The following is a 14677-nucleotide window of genomic DNA, read 5'->3' as shown; positions in this document are numbered from 1 at the left end:
TAAAACCCCTCAACAAAGTAGTTTTTGAGGGCACATACCTAAACATAATAAAGGCCATTTATGAAAAACTCAGCTAATATCCTTGATGGGGAAAAATTGAGAGTTTTCCTCCAAAGTCAGGAAGAAGACAGGGATGTTCATTCTCACCACTTTTATTCAACAGGGTCTTGGAGGTCCTAGCCTCAGCGTCAGACAACAAAAAGAAATAAAAGGCATCTAAATTGGCAAAGAAGAAATAAGACTTTCACTCTTTGTAGGTGACAGGACACCCCACATAGAAAACCCGAAAAACTCTGTTAAAAACATGCTGGACCTGATAATTCCATAAAGCCTCAGGATACAAACTCAATGCACAGAAATCCATCCAAGCCATGCTCCATCCAATCTCTACTTCAAGGACCATCTCCTAATTTGTGCCCGAATAAGAACACTGCTAATTTGCAGGCTTGATTCCCTTCTAAATGTAGAACCTCAAGCTATTAGGGTATTCAGACCTGACTTTAAAAACCTTCATCAAGAAAGAATAAAGTTTGTCGTCGTCGTCTTCTGCTCTTTTTTCAATGTAGCCACGTTCTTAAAGCTGCAGCAGCATCATTAGTTTCTGACGCTCTGTGCACTGGGCTGGTAGTGCTCATCACACGTGGCTTTACATTTACAGAGCCAATGGGCATCTCAGCAAATATTTGTCTGTTTGTCATGATTCATGACCACTGCATCCCCTGACTGCTTTTGTGCAGAAATGTCTGTTCAGTGGATACATCAAGATCAAAATCAAGATCAGGGTGGGAATAGGATAGGGGTGCTTATTGGAGAATGACTTATATTCAACTTACATCTGACCATATGTTTGTTGGCTGGACTTTAAAGGCAATAATAGAGCATGAATTTGTGTAATAAAGGGGAAGGAATGATTCCTCATCTACATGTAGAAATACACAGAGAAACTGAATTTCTCCAAACCATACTAACCAACTCAAATCAAATAGAATCAAATCAGTGAATATCTCTACTATGTGTAAATAACCATGACTGGTAGTGCAAACCAGTTTCAACCAGGATAGAGACTCGAAGTTGTCTAAATTTCTAGTCTCATGCCCAGTCCACTAGGTGAACATGCTTATCATGATGGCATTCATATTCTCACATAATCTAGCTCATTCATTTCAGAATCTATGAGAAACTGCTGGATGGCAAAGATAGATCAGCTAGCTGGGAGTACTTTATAGACGTGTAATGCATGGAACAATCAGAGACAACCCCAGAAATCATACATTCTTTTTTGAATAAGAACAAAGAAAATGAGATCTTCGTTAAGGAGACCCTGTTAATAGAGATCAGTGATAGGAAGAGTGAAAGCACTTTTCCAACTAATCTCTGGAGATTTGTCTCCTGTTCTCTCTCTCTGTTCCTCTCTACAGGGACAGAAAAAGGAGTGGAGAGAATCCAAGTATCTGAGCCCTTTCAGATCCTGTCCTAGATTTTCACAAACACCAGGAAAGATGATAAAAGCTGGATTCTTGCCACCAGCACAAATAGCGGTCTTTTAGTTTTTTCTTTCTCCTGCTCATCATCTCTCAGTGCTTATTAAACAGCTTCTATGGCTCTTGCAAAGTCTTATCATTGTAAAATGTTTTGGTTTTATCCTCTTATGTTATTCATTTGAATCTGAATGGCAAGAAACAAACCTATGGTATGAAGATATTATGTTTTTAGAAGCATGAAACTGCCCTGTGACTAAATTTTAACTTGACTTTATTTACTTATTTTTAAAAGGTTTTATTTATTTATTTGAGAGACAGATACATATAGATATATATATAGAGAGAGAGCAGGAGCAGGGGCAGCAGCAGAGGGAGAGGGAGCAGCAGACTCTCCACTGAGCAGAGAGCCGGATGTGAGACTTGATCCCAGGACCTTGAGATCACGGTCTGAGCTGAAAGCAGATACTTAACCAACTGAGCCACCCAGGTGCCCTAACTTGGTTTTAATGTTAAAGTCTGAATTAAAATATCAGGGCTGTACTATTGTAACAGAAGTTAATTAAGCGGAAGGTGGCAAAGAATCTGAATAAAGGCCAGGAGAGTGGAAAACAGAACCAGTCTGGCAATAAAGAGTCCTGGCTCTTGTCTCCACTGTCTCATCAAAGGTTCCCCCATTCAATCTCATTTCTATTACCCAGACTATTGAAACTGCCTTCTACAAAGTCAAGGGTGACCAGTTGATGGACAAATACAAAGGCCCTTTATCTGTCCCTCAATGGCTGACTTTCTCATTTAGCATTATCGACCACCCCTGACCTTCATGACTGAGGGTGAGATTTTGGAGGGGCGATCCCTTATCTGATTTATCTTCGTATTCCTGGCACTTAAGGACATGCTTGACATACAGTCAGTGCTTAATAAAATGTTGCTGGATGAGCACATAATCCCTTTGCCTCCTGGACTGAGTCACTCCCCTCTTTGTTCCTTGCACTTCCCACAGTGTAGTCCATACTGAATAGCTTACGGATGCCCAGCTTAGGGTTGACGTTCTCACCCCGCCAGAGCTCCTGTCCCAACGTCTATGCCCTGTTGAGTACTTCCATCTCAAACTCTCAGGCTCAAATGCACTGGTGGTCACTTTCTTCTCCATGTAGGATTCTATATATCACAAGCTCCATGGCACAGCATCATCATTTCTGTCCCCCACCCCCACCCCGCTCCAGCTCAAAATGTGGACATCACCTTTGCCTTATCCCTTTTGCTCATTTCCTATAAACAGATAATCATCAACTTCTGTCAATTTTGGGATACATACTTTGAGATGTCTAATAGTCACCCACTGTTTCTTTCTGTCTACCATTGCTACCACTCTGGGCTAAAATGTTCATTTAATAATTATGGCACAGCCTTCACCTGTTCTCCATGTTTCATCTCACAAATGAAAACCAGCTTCCCCCCCCCCCTTAAGTATCATTTTAATTATGAAGTTTTACTTTTCAAAAGTTTATGATGCTTTTTTTTCTTCTTCTTTGATTAAGCCTAAACTTCTCCTAAATCTAGATTACTTAGAATCTCGGCAGTTCCAATTTTATAACCCACTTCCCCCCAAAATGAACTATCACCTCAGGTCAGTCTACTTACTTCACTGAACCCTGACACACCATGTCTATAGCCATCACTTTGCTTATTCTCATTTTCTCACAGAAAAGCTTCTCATGGCCTCACTGAAATCTTAAGCATGCTTTTCTTTCTTTTCTAAAGATTTTATTTATTATTTGACACAAAGAGATCACAAGTAGGCAGAGAGGCAGGCAGAAGAGAGGGGGAAGCAGGATCCCCGCTGAGCAGAAAGCCGGATACGGGGCTCGATCCCAGGACCCTGAGATCATGACCTGAGCCAAAGGCAGAGGCCTTAACCCACTGAGCCACCCAGGCGCTCCTTAAGCATGCTTTTCTATGAAGCTCTTACCGACTGTCCAGTGACCCCCTCCTCTCAGGGACACTAACAGTACTCACAGGCTGTACAGATCATTTGAAATGAGTTGTATCCACTCAAAATTCACAGGTGAAAGACCTAACCCCCAGTACCTCAGAATATGACTGGAGAAAACGTCTTTAAAGTGAGGTGACAAGGATGGGTCCTGATCCAGTATGACTGTGTTCTTATAAGAAGAGGAGATTAGGACACAGACTCACACAGAAGGAAGACCGCGGAAAGGCACAGGGAGAAGACTGCCATCTACAAGCCGAGGAGAGCGACCTCAGAAGAAACCAACCTTGCCAACATAGAGATTTTGGGTTCCTAGTCTCCAGCACTATGAGGAAATAAATTTCTGTTGTTTAAACTACCATCTGTGGAACTTTGTCATGCAGCCCTAGACAAACATATGAAATCTTACTCTTTTTATCTGTGATTTTTTTTTTTTTTAAGTGGAGCCATACATTTTTGAGTGGTAGAGATCATGACTTAGGTTTTGATGTCCTCCCGCCTTTTCATGGTTGTTCTCCATGTGGTAGGTGTTTGGAGATGCTAAGAGGTTAGATGGATCCATTTTAGCTCAGAGACAGAGTGGTAAGTGAATTTTGTGAACTGCATCACCATTCTCACTCTTTACAGGAAAATAAATTCCTGATGCTTCCAAGATAAGCATAAAGAGAAGAACCAATAAAACTCTTGAAAGAGAAACCAGAGGACTTCAGGAACAATCTAGGGGTACGAATATCTTAACCAAAATCCAGAAGTCGTAAAAAAGTAGACATATTTGGCTATTAAAAATAAATAAAGAGTAATACGGCAACAAAGTCAGAAGACACAAGATAGATTTGGAAAACTATATTTACCATACGAACGAGAAGTCAAGGGACTGTATTTGTAATACATAAAAGTGTTAGCAAATGACCACAAAAATACAGACCAGCAGAAAAAAAGGGCAAAAGGTTTAAAAAGGAAGTTCAAGATGAGCAAATCTAAAAAGTCAATAAACAGAGAAAGGTGCCAGCGCTGGCTAGTAGACCAATATAGGTTAAAATAACAAGAAAATATCATTTTACTTTAGGGACATTTAGCAAAGATTAAGTAGAAGGTTAACAACAGTACTGAGTAGGATGTAAAAACAAAAAGTATGTTCTCACAAATTGTTGAAGAAAATGCTGATTGATAGGGCTTTTGGGAAAGCAGTCTATCAAAACTAAACATACCTTTCAACTCAATAACCCTACCCTGGGAATTTATCCCACAAAAAATCCTGGCATACCGGGACATTTTCTCGAAGATGTTTTCTGCAACCTCTTTCATAATGGCTGAGGATTGAAACAGTGAATGTTTAGCAAGAGAGAAAAGTTTACTTAAGTCACTGTGATATACACATGAAATATTATCTAGCCAGTAAAAAGAATGAGTTAGAGCTATGCCAGCTGATGGGCAGGGAATCCTGCTAAGGAACTGAAGGAGAAAAGCAAGATGTGTAGGCATTTATAGGATGATCTTATTTATATAAAACAATGACAAAAATCTTTGTATGTGTATGTGGGTATAAGCGCATGTGTGTATATCTGCAGAAGCGATGAAAGAATACAGGCTTTAGGATAAAGGTTGTCTTGAGGGGGCAGGCAATGTGGGTTAGGGAGGGACAACAGAGGGAAGGAAACGGGAAAAAGGGAATATCAAAGAATACTTCATTTATGAAAAATTACAAATAGGCATGTAGGTGTGTGTATATTATAGAGATTAAAAAAATGTCAAAATGCATTGAATTTTAAGAAGTTCTGTTTAATTCTTGTATCTTGCAGAATCCGTTCTCATGTTCATCCACGGACTTTTTTCCTTCACCAGGATAATGAGAAGCAGAGGGCTGAATGTTCTTAAAAGGGTGTCTCACTTAAGATATTGCCATGCAAAGTGGCCAGCCAGTAAGTGAAAATTATTGATGAGTGTGTTCAACAGGGTCTGATTGCATTTAAATTAAATTTCCCCAGACTATTTTTTATTTTTGAAGACCAAACTTCCCATGAGCTTATCAGCATACAAATATTCCAGAAAGGCAAGTTGATTTTGCCCTCTAAATTTTTGTTCTTCTGGGGGGGTACAAACACTGTCTGCTAACGTCATTCTAACCCCTTAATTACGTAAGTGACATAAACATTTGTAATCCCAAATTATCAGCAGAGTATCAATGTTGGCAGTAGCAAAATTAGGTTTGTGACTGTTTTGTGTGATGCGCATGATAAATATTAGCTTGTAAAGGTTATTGCTACATTAAATAACCAGAAGGTAAAATATTTATTTATACTGTAGTTCTGGTAATATTTAGGTGGTTTAGTTTACCAGGAATGCACATTTCCTTGACTAATGAAAGGACCAACAGTTCAATATTTTTTTTGGGAAGAAAGCTTAAAAGTCATTGGCAATATTTGCTTTAGAAACTTATTATCTCCATATTATTCTCATTTTAATAATAATTAACTATTTTACTTAAGTTTACATTGAGAATATAATTTGCATAAGGATCATCTAAATCAGATATTAATGAAACAGAAAGGCACTTCTGTTATTGTAATTGTTTAAGAAATCCATTTTTTAGTTCTTTGTAAATTTCCCATTTACTGCTGACAGTCTGTGAGCTTTAAGCAATACATTTGACCTATAGGAAATCTTAGAAGGGAGGAATATTCATTGCTGCATGTCAAAGGCGGAATTCATGCACTCAGGACTGCAGCCTGCCTTCCAGAAGGTACTGTTTCCACAGCCACGCCAGCCAATGTGGAAAAGACAAGATACAGTTCAGTCTACACTGGTCCTCTCTCCCTGGCACTGTGCACGTTCTGGAGACATTTTCATTTCTGGTGGTTACCCTGGATTTGGCCACTTGCTTTCCTGTCTGGTCTGTCTGTGCTCTCTTGAGTCTACCCGAGGGAAAGGGTTCTAAAGGGAGGTGCTTCTGCTATTCTGAGGGTCCTTCCCGCGCTGGGGATGCCTTACCATTCCCTGGGTCTGACTCACAGGCTTCCTTTGACCTTCTCGATGGGCAGCTACTGGCCTCCATCCCCATTTAGGACTGCCCAAGGGACTCCTTTGGCTCGTTCTTTTCTACCAACCAAAAACTGATGTCCCAGAGCCAACGTGCATCTGTGCTTATTCTGTAAGGCATGGGCTTTTCAGCTTTTTGCCACTCCCTGATGTAGGCACATTGCACTAATATCCAGAACCTTGAGAAGTGAGCATTTGGTTTTTAAATCGTGTTCCTAGGTTTAGGTAAGGTGCTGCCCTCCAAGCCTACCCCTCATGTCTATTCTATTTAGGTCACAGGAGAAACAGAGGAGAATAAAGCTGCTCTATTTGTGGAGGGGGTGTGTGGAACAAAGAGACATGCCCTCCAGATTATTATTTGGCTCTTGGACATGATCACTACATATCTGCTTTCGGTGGCTGGCACCCTCGTTGGGCTGAAGTCTTGGACTAGAGTCCTCAAAGCCTAGCTCTGTTCTAGTCGTGGGGTTGGTTATGTCCTTACTCGCAGCTGTCTTGCACACTCGTGCACAGTCATCCAAGCAGGGCGCCCTAAGAGAGAATACACACGGTGACACTGATGATCTCTCGAGAGGGCCTTCTTCGTGGGGGATGGCGAACTGTCATGCTGAGCGACTGTCCACGGGACTATGGATGCGGTCACACAAAAAAACACAAGCCTACTTGCCCAGAGAACTGTATTTAAGGCCCCCTCATTACATCTTGGCTGTTTTTGAAGAACAGAAGATCTTAATCTATCTGAAAAATATCTGTGTAGATAGCCTGAGGGGGAACCAATGTTAATTTTTCCCAAAGAGCCCAGTTTCAGATAGACTGATCATACTCATTTTCTCAGATTGGCCTTTGGAAAACACAGAATAGAAGAACGTTATCTGATTCTAAGCACACAACGTTTACTCTCTTCTTGCCCTCTGCTCCTACTTGGTAACACGCAGATTAGGTGGTTCCTGTCAAGGTGGGGTGAGAAAGGCTCATAGTTTTAGTAAGCCATTATTCCCGAGTAGAGCCTGTCTGGTCTTGAGCATGGCTGGAGGAAACGTCAAGAAGGCTCTCAGTGACCCAAGCCAGCCTGGCAACAAAGAGGACGTATCTGGAGGTGACGCTCTAGTCTTCCCACACATGGCAGTGGAGGCTCTGTACCAGGCTGCAATAGCAACATTATTCCGATTCTTAATTTGATGCAGAGGTGGATCTGAAGGCCCAAGTCAGCGAGGGATGGAGAAGGTCCACTCTCTGGAGAGTGCGCACCTCGTTCTCCCTCAGCCAGTACACCTGGCTTTTCTAGAGCCTTTTGTCCAGGTGCTCTTCTTAATGAACCGCCTCACAGGGAGGAAGGTTAAGCTGATTATTCACAGCATTCAAATTCCAATTTTGTAATATTTTATCCAGTAGTTAGGTTAGGTAGCCGTTTGCCAAGGTTATTCTTTGAAAAATGAATTTTCGGGGCTGTTAATATTCCATCTATGGACGTGTCATTACTTATTAATCATTTTCTTCTTGTCTCATTTTATTTTTTGCCAGTACATAAATTTTTCCTCTTGCAGTTGTTTCCTTAGGCTATGTCCTCATAAGTGGGTTTATTGGGTCAATGGTGCACACCTATTTCCATTTTTTTCTATATTGCCAAATCACTTTCGAAACGTTGGCTCTACAGTCTTACCATTAGTGTTTGAGAATAATTAAATGAGAATAATTAAATAATTAAATTAGTGTTTGAGAAAAGTTAAACATTCTCATCACTGTTAAATATTTTTTCATCCTTGCCATTTTGCTAAGTAAAAAACAACAACTTGCTCTAACTTGCATTTCTAGGGTGATCATATATATTCTTATTTGTCACTTGCATTAATCAACGTCTTGTGCCCATTTTTCCATTGGGGATGTTAATGTTTTTCCTGATTATTTATAAGAGCCCTTTGGGCAATACACATGTTCACCTTTTCCATTTGTTCTAACTTTCTTATCTTGTGTTTGGTTCTTTAACTTCTAATGACACTTGATAATCTCTCGAAGGTTTAAATGTTTATGCAGTCCAAAGCTATCTTATCTCTTCCTTTAAAATTTAAAAATTCCTTTTATTACTTCTTATGTTGGATTCTTTCCTAAGCAGAGATTGTGCAGACTTAGTTAATTTCATTTGGTTGCTTTTGGTTTATTTCTTACAATGAAATCATTAACGTATCTGGGAAATAATTGCATATCCAGCCTGAAGTAGGATGATCTCATTTCTTCTCTCCACATCAGAAAAATTTTACAAATTATCCACTTACCTCTTATTGTTTTGCTGTGTGTCTTTTTGTGACAGGTTTTGATATATATTAGGGTTAATTTTAGGGCTATCCTACTTCTTTAGTCTGTGGTTGATTTTTATAACAGAGGCCTATGGTTTTAATTATTAGAGCTTCATGTTATTCATTTTACTATCTAATAAATAAAGTCCTCCTTTGTAATTATTCTTTTTTCCTGAAATTTACAAATGATCTTTAGGGACATCTCAAGTTCTAAAGAAAATCTCATAGAGATTGAATGCAGTTTTCTTTTTCAATCTAGAAATGAATTTTAGAATAGTCCTTGTTTATAATATCTTATGTTCCAATCCAGAAACAGTGTGTCATTCCATTATCCACATCTTTTTTGCCTCTTTGTGGTCTTCTTGCCAGCTTTATTTCAAACTCCTCCACCTTTTTGGGTTATTATTTCTAATGTGCTCTTTTCCCATTATACATTTTCACAGGAAAGAATATCTACTTACCTATTCACATATATATCCTCGCTGAATATTGTTAGTACCCATCATTTTGGTTCACTCCTTGCGTTTTCAAGACTGAAATTCATGTTTTCTACTAATTCCCTTACAACTTCTCCTTTTCAATAGCTATGCTTTTATAGTAACTTCTGTTCACTGGGGTGCCTGGGTGGCTCAGTCATTTAAGCGTCTGCCTTTGGCTCAGGTCATGATCCCAGGGTCCTGGGATCAAGTACCTCATTGGGCTCCCTGCTCAGCGGGGAGTCTGCTTCTCCCTCTGCCCCTCCCCTCCTCCAGGCCTGTGCTCATGCTCTCTCTTTCTCTTTCTCAAAAATAAATAAATAAAAATTTTTAAAGAGTTAAAAAAAAAAGACTTCCTTTTCCTGTTTCATTACATCAGTTAGAAGTTCCCAAATAATGTAGAAGAGTATAGTCACTAGCATCCTTATCTTAATCCTACTTTCTAATGGAACTGCTTCCTGTGTTTTACAGGAAATAATGATGTTGACAATTGGCTTAAGAACTGTGGTCTTCATTCTTATCAATAAAGAATCTCCTCCTATTTTTAATTTGCTTTTCATCAGGACCAGGTGTTATTTTATTGAAAACTGTTTCAGTGTTTATCAAGATGACTTTTTTCTTTTGACCTTTTGATACCATGTTCCATTAATATGTGCTATTTAGAGAGTCTCTTAATGTAATATTGCTTTCAATTAGTATTGCACTTAGGAGTTTTACCTCTAAATCGTGAGATTGACTCATAGCTTCCTTCCATTCCTCCCTACCCCCTTCCCTCCTTCCTTTCTAAACTGTTACCTGTCAGACTTTGGTTTCAGGGTACGTGAACTTCATAAAATAGGTAATTTTCTATATTACCCTTCTTTTCTCAGATTACATAACGTGGGAATTACTTGTCTCATGAACTTTAAATGTAGTTGTCTAAAATACTGAGTTCTTGTCAACTTTTCTTTGACAGACACATCATCATGTTGACTGACTTCTTTTCAGAAATTTATATTTCATCCCCAAGTTGTTTTTGTGAAATTGACTGCATTTATGGTATGGTAGGATTTTGGTATTATCAACTGCATTTGTTATAATGTTCTTACTTGTAATTTTTTGTGGATTCTTTTTTAAGTAATTAGGAATTTATTTTGTTGTTTTATTTTCAAATACTTATCAAGTTATTTTCAAATAAAACTATTAGCTTAGCTTCATTTAGATATTTGGTATATTTTTGTCATATCGTAATTATTTATTTTTTCTGTTTTTCCTGGTGTTGAATAACCTTGAATCTCCTTTAAAAACTTCTCAACTTACATTCTTTTTTCACTATTTTTTCTCAGTTAATAATGAAAACATTTAATGATTTGAATTTTCCTATGTGTATAGACCTGGATGCAACCCATTCATAGTTTTTATAAGTGGCTACTCCCATTTTTATTAATTAAAAATATTTTATAGCTCTAATTATAATTTATTTACTTCATATTATCTTACTGATTTTTAATTTGATGATATGTGTTTTTCAATTCTATCTCAATTGCATTATGGTTAGAAAATGTAATCTCGTTTGATTACAATTAGGGGGAGTTTGTGGACCGGCCTAGTGTGTCTAGTTAGAAGAAACAAAAGAGATTGGGGAAGGGAGAGAGACCAAGAGAGAGGCAAAAGGCAAAGGGAAATATTAATAATATTCAATCTGTGGTGAGTACTAGGTGTTGTACTAGTTGTACTGGAAGTACTGAATCACTGTATCATATCCCTGAAACTAATATTACACTGTATGTTAATTGAAATTAAAATAAAAACTAAAAAAAAAAGAACATTTTTAAAAAAATACACCAGATATTTGAAAAAAAGGTATTGTCTCTACAGGATGTGAAATTATAGATAGACATGAGTTTATGGTGTTAATTATACTATTGTATTAACTCTGCTATATAATTTCTCTTTGAATTGATCCCACGTAGCTAAGTAGTATGGTATCAAAATAGGTAAAGAAGAAACTCAGTTTCCAGTGCTGCTGATATTATTGCTATTTTTATGTGCATTTTAATCAAAACTTTAATGGGAAGTTGGGGGAAAGTATATTAGCTACATGATAGGAAGTGTATTAGCTACCTCCACAGTTTAGAGCAGATAAAAAGTGCAGAATGAGGGGAAATATTTTGAGTGCCAAAAGTGCAGCTGTTTCCATCAGAGGCTTCTGGGTCAAGTGTTTTGTCTGAACTAATTCAGTTAATTCATCAGAAATCCATAATTTAGACTGTAAACTTATGTGAAATAAACTCCTTCATATGATTAGTATTTAGTATGTAATTAAATGATTCTCACTGAATTGTAAGATTGTAAATAAAGTAATTTAATTTTATATACTGACTTTTCTTCTTAAGAGACTTGGAGAGTTAGTATTACTTCTTATGAAGAAAGAGGGATAGCAAATAAACTCAGGAAGAGAAGTACTGGGTGGGAAGCAATAGAACTTCTGAAGTCTCTTTATTTTTCACTCTTACTGAAAAAATAATTCTATAAAATACCTAAGCCAACATTATTTGAGCTAGCTAGCTTTCCCATGTATGTGAGCATGTGGACAGACACAGGTGGACATATATTCTTGGAGAGTCTGCAAAATGCATTTCTAGGTGCTGGCATCACAATGGCAAGGTGAGAGGCAATCCTAAATAATCAAGCAGATCAAATCTGCATCATAATAACTGAACGTATGACAGGTCATTGCATGAGTCTAAATGCCATAAAAATTTAGAAATCATTGGAAAATTATGATTTTTTCCCCCTGACATTTACTCTCAAAGCAACCTAAAAGCATCTGTATTATATCCACTGCATGTGTACATGGCAAGGGACTGCTTTAATCTAGTGTTGAATATCCTGTTGGTATTATGTAAATGAAGCATGAGAATTACAATAGCATCCTTATTTGTTAACCTTGCAACCCATTAAAAAAATTACAGCCTGTTGGATAGTCACAGCTTCTTTGTAAACAGAAAGAAAGAGAATATGCTTTTGTGTTCCCAGAATTTGTCCTGCAATTAATCTTTTTTCTTCTCTTCACAATGGTCAAAACAAATCGCCAGGTGTACCATAATTAGGAAGCAAAACATCTCCCCCAAACACCAGGCAGGGAAAAATAACGCAATGTCACTGTATGCTTAGGAACACAACAGAACGTATTAGGATGTCTGACCCAACGGCTATGCTCTAGGTATACATACCTTACACTACATTTCTCTCAACAGAAATGCAAGTGCAGTTAGCACCTGTCAGGTTCAATTGATTAAAACTGCTATCAAAAGAAAGATACAAAATAAGTAGTTCATGTACTTACCTTACTTTATTTTTAAATTTCTTAACTAGCTGCTCAGTCTTCATTTGGACATTATTTTACCTTGACACTTGTGCACATTAAAAAATACATCTCACAGAGAGAGAAACCTTACAGGGAAAGGTTATAGCTTATTAAAATTAACTTGAAAAGTTTAGTTATTGGAGCACCTGGGTGGCTCAGTTGGTTAAGCATCTGCCTTCGGGTCAGGTCCCAGGATCCCAGGGTCCTGGAATCCAGCCCCTCAACAGGCTCCCTGCTCAGTGGGGAGACTCTTTATCCCTCGCTTTCTGCCCCTACCTCTCTGCTCGTGCGCTCTCCCCCTCTCTCAAATAAACAAATAAAATCTTACAAAAAAAAAAAAAGAAATATTTAATTATCTTTGCTCACTATCCATGCTTTCTTGGGCTTTTTTTTTTTTTTTTTTTTTTTAGAATAGGTAAGACGTTCTCCCAGACCACTTTATAGAATCCAGCTAAAGCTTACTGAGTCCTACAACAGAGTCTGGAGTGGCAGATAGTTGGAGATGCCTATTGATTTCTGAGACTCATGAGACAATTAAAATTTCAGGTGAGGGCACCTGGGTGGCTCAGTGGGTTAAGCCTCTGCCTTCGGCTCAGGTCATGATCTCAGGGTCCTGGGATCGAGTTCCTCATCGGACTCTCTGCTCAGCAAGGAGCCTGCTTCCCCCTCTCTCTCTCTGCCTGCCTCTCTGCCTACTTGTGATCTCCGTCTGTCAAATAAAAGAAAATACACGTGACTCTTGGGCTTATTTTAACGATGGACTTTCTTATAAATGAGCTTGACTTTGGTCTCCCAACTGAAATTCTTCGTGGGGAGGCACAGTTTGCCATGAAGGTCCGTACTGCCGGGGTGGACTGAGGAACCTGAGCTAAGAGTGCGTCAGCTAAATCCGCCTCCACAGGTGAGGGTGGCTGCCCGAGTCAGCGCTTACTAATTCTGATGATCTAAGGAAACAGGACTTCTATATATTATAAGAACGTCTTTACCGGGGGCGCCTGGATGGCACAGTTGGTTAAACATCCAACTCTTGGTTTTGACTAAGGTCGTGATTTCAGGGTTGTGAGATCAAGTGGGGCTCTGGGCTCGGCACAGTGTCTGCTTGAGTTTCTCTCTCCCTTTCCCTTTGCCCCCGCCCCCTGCCATGCTCTCTCTAAAATAAATAAACAAATATTTTAAAAGACTTTATTTATTTATTTATTTGTGAGAGAGAGCGAGGGAGAGTGCAAGCAGGGAGAACAGCAGCAGAGGCAGAGGGAGAAGGAGGCTCCCTGTGAGCCCGATGCGGGGCTCGATCCCAGGACCCTGAGATCATGACCTGAGCTGAAGGCAGACGTTAACTGACGGAGCCACTGAGGTGTCCCATAAATAAATCTCTCTCTCTCTCTTTTTTTAAAGAACGTTTTTTTTTTCTCTGACTGGAGGGGTTGAAAATCAGATAATATATAAAAATCAGTGAACATTTAAATAATGTAATGTTGCCTTTTTTGTTCTTACAAAATCCATAGGTTCAAATCTTCACTCCACTGGCCACTACACTTGATCTACTTTAATTCTTGGAGGAAATTAAGCAGCTTCCTGGCTAATTAATAAGCAGCTACTGAGTGTCTACTGTGTGATGAATGTGTAATAAATAGGGTAACAGGAAAATGAGTAGAGAGTGGTATATAACATGGTCCTGCTGGCTGAGGGTTGAAAATCTATTTGAGGAGGACAAAGCTAATTTACATAAAATGACTTTGAGGATGAGTAAATGCTGACTACTGTAGTCATAATCCACTTCCTCCAACAAGTGTGCACCTGTGTGAAGTTTGTGACGCCAGCAGGTGTCGGAAGATACCGGGGAAAAACCACTAGAACTGGAGAAACAGGGAATGGGATATGGGCGTTCTTGGCTTAAATGTGGTTAGGTGATTAGGAAACTTGGTTTGTTTTATAAAGAGAATCAGAGTCTAAAACTTAGACTGGAGTTTGCCTCTTCTGAGGTAAGAAAAGCACATGTAAAGGTACAATGATGGATCCAGAACCAGGGCAGGGATTAAATATTGACAATTGAC

At 38.8% G+C, this 14677-nt stretch overlaps 1 protein-coding gene across 1 annotated transcript in view; it reads right to left on the bottom strand.

Annotated features, from left to right (window-relative positions):
- MYO3A (myosin IIIA) overlaps nucleotides 1-14677 on the bottom strand; it is a gene marked incomplete at its 5' end in the record, with an annotated part of 224003 nt that overhangs the window by 16542 nt on the left and 192784 nt on the right. The gene's annotated exons all lie outside the window — the stretch shown is intronic.

This window comes from Martes martes (assembly GCF_963455335.1).
Source record: "Martes martes genome assembly, chromosome: 8".
NCBI classification, from domain to species: Eukaryota; Metazoa; Chordata; class Mammalia; order Carnivora; family Mustelidae; genus Martes; species Martes martes.
The sequence above is the reverse complement of the archived record's forward strand: the minus strand, read 5'-3'. Positions and strand labels throughout refer to the sequence as shown.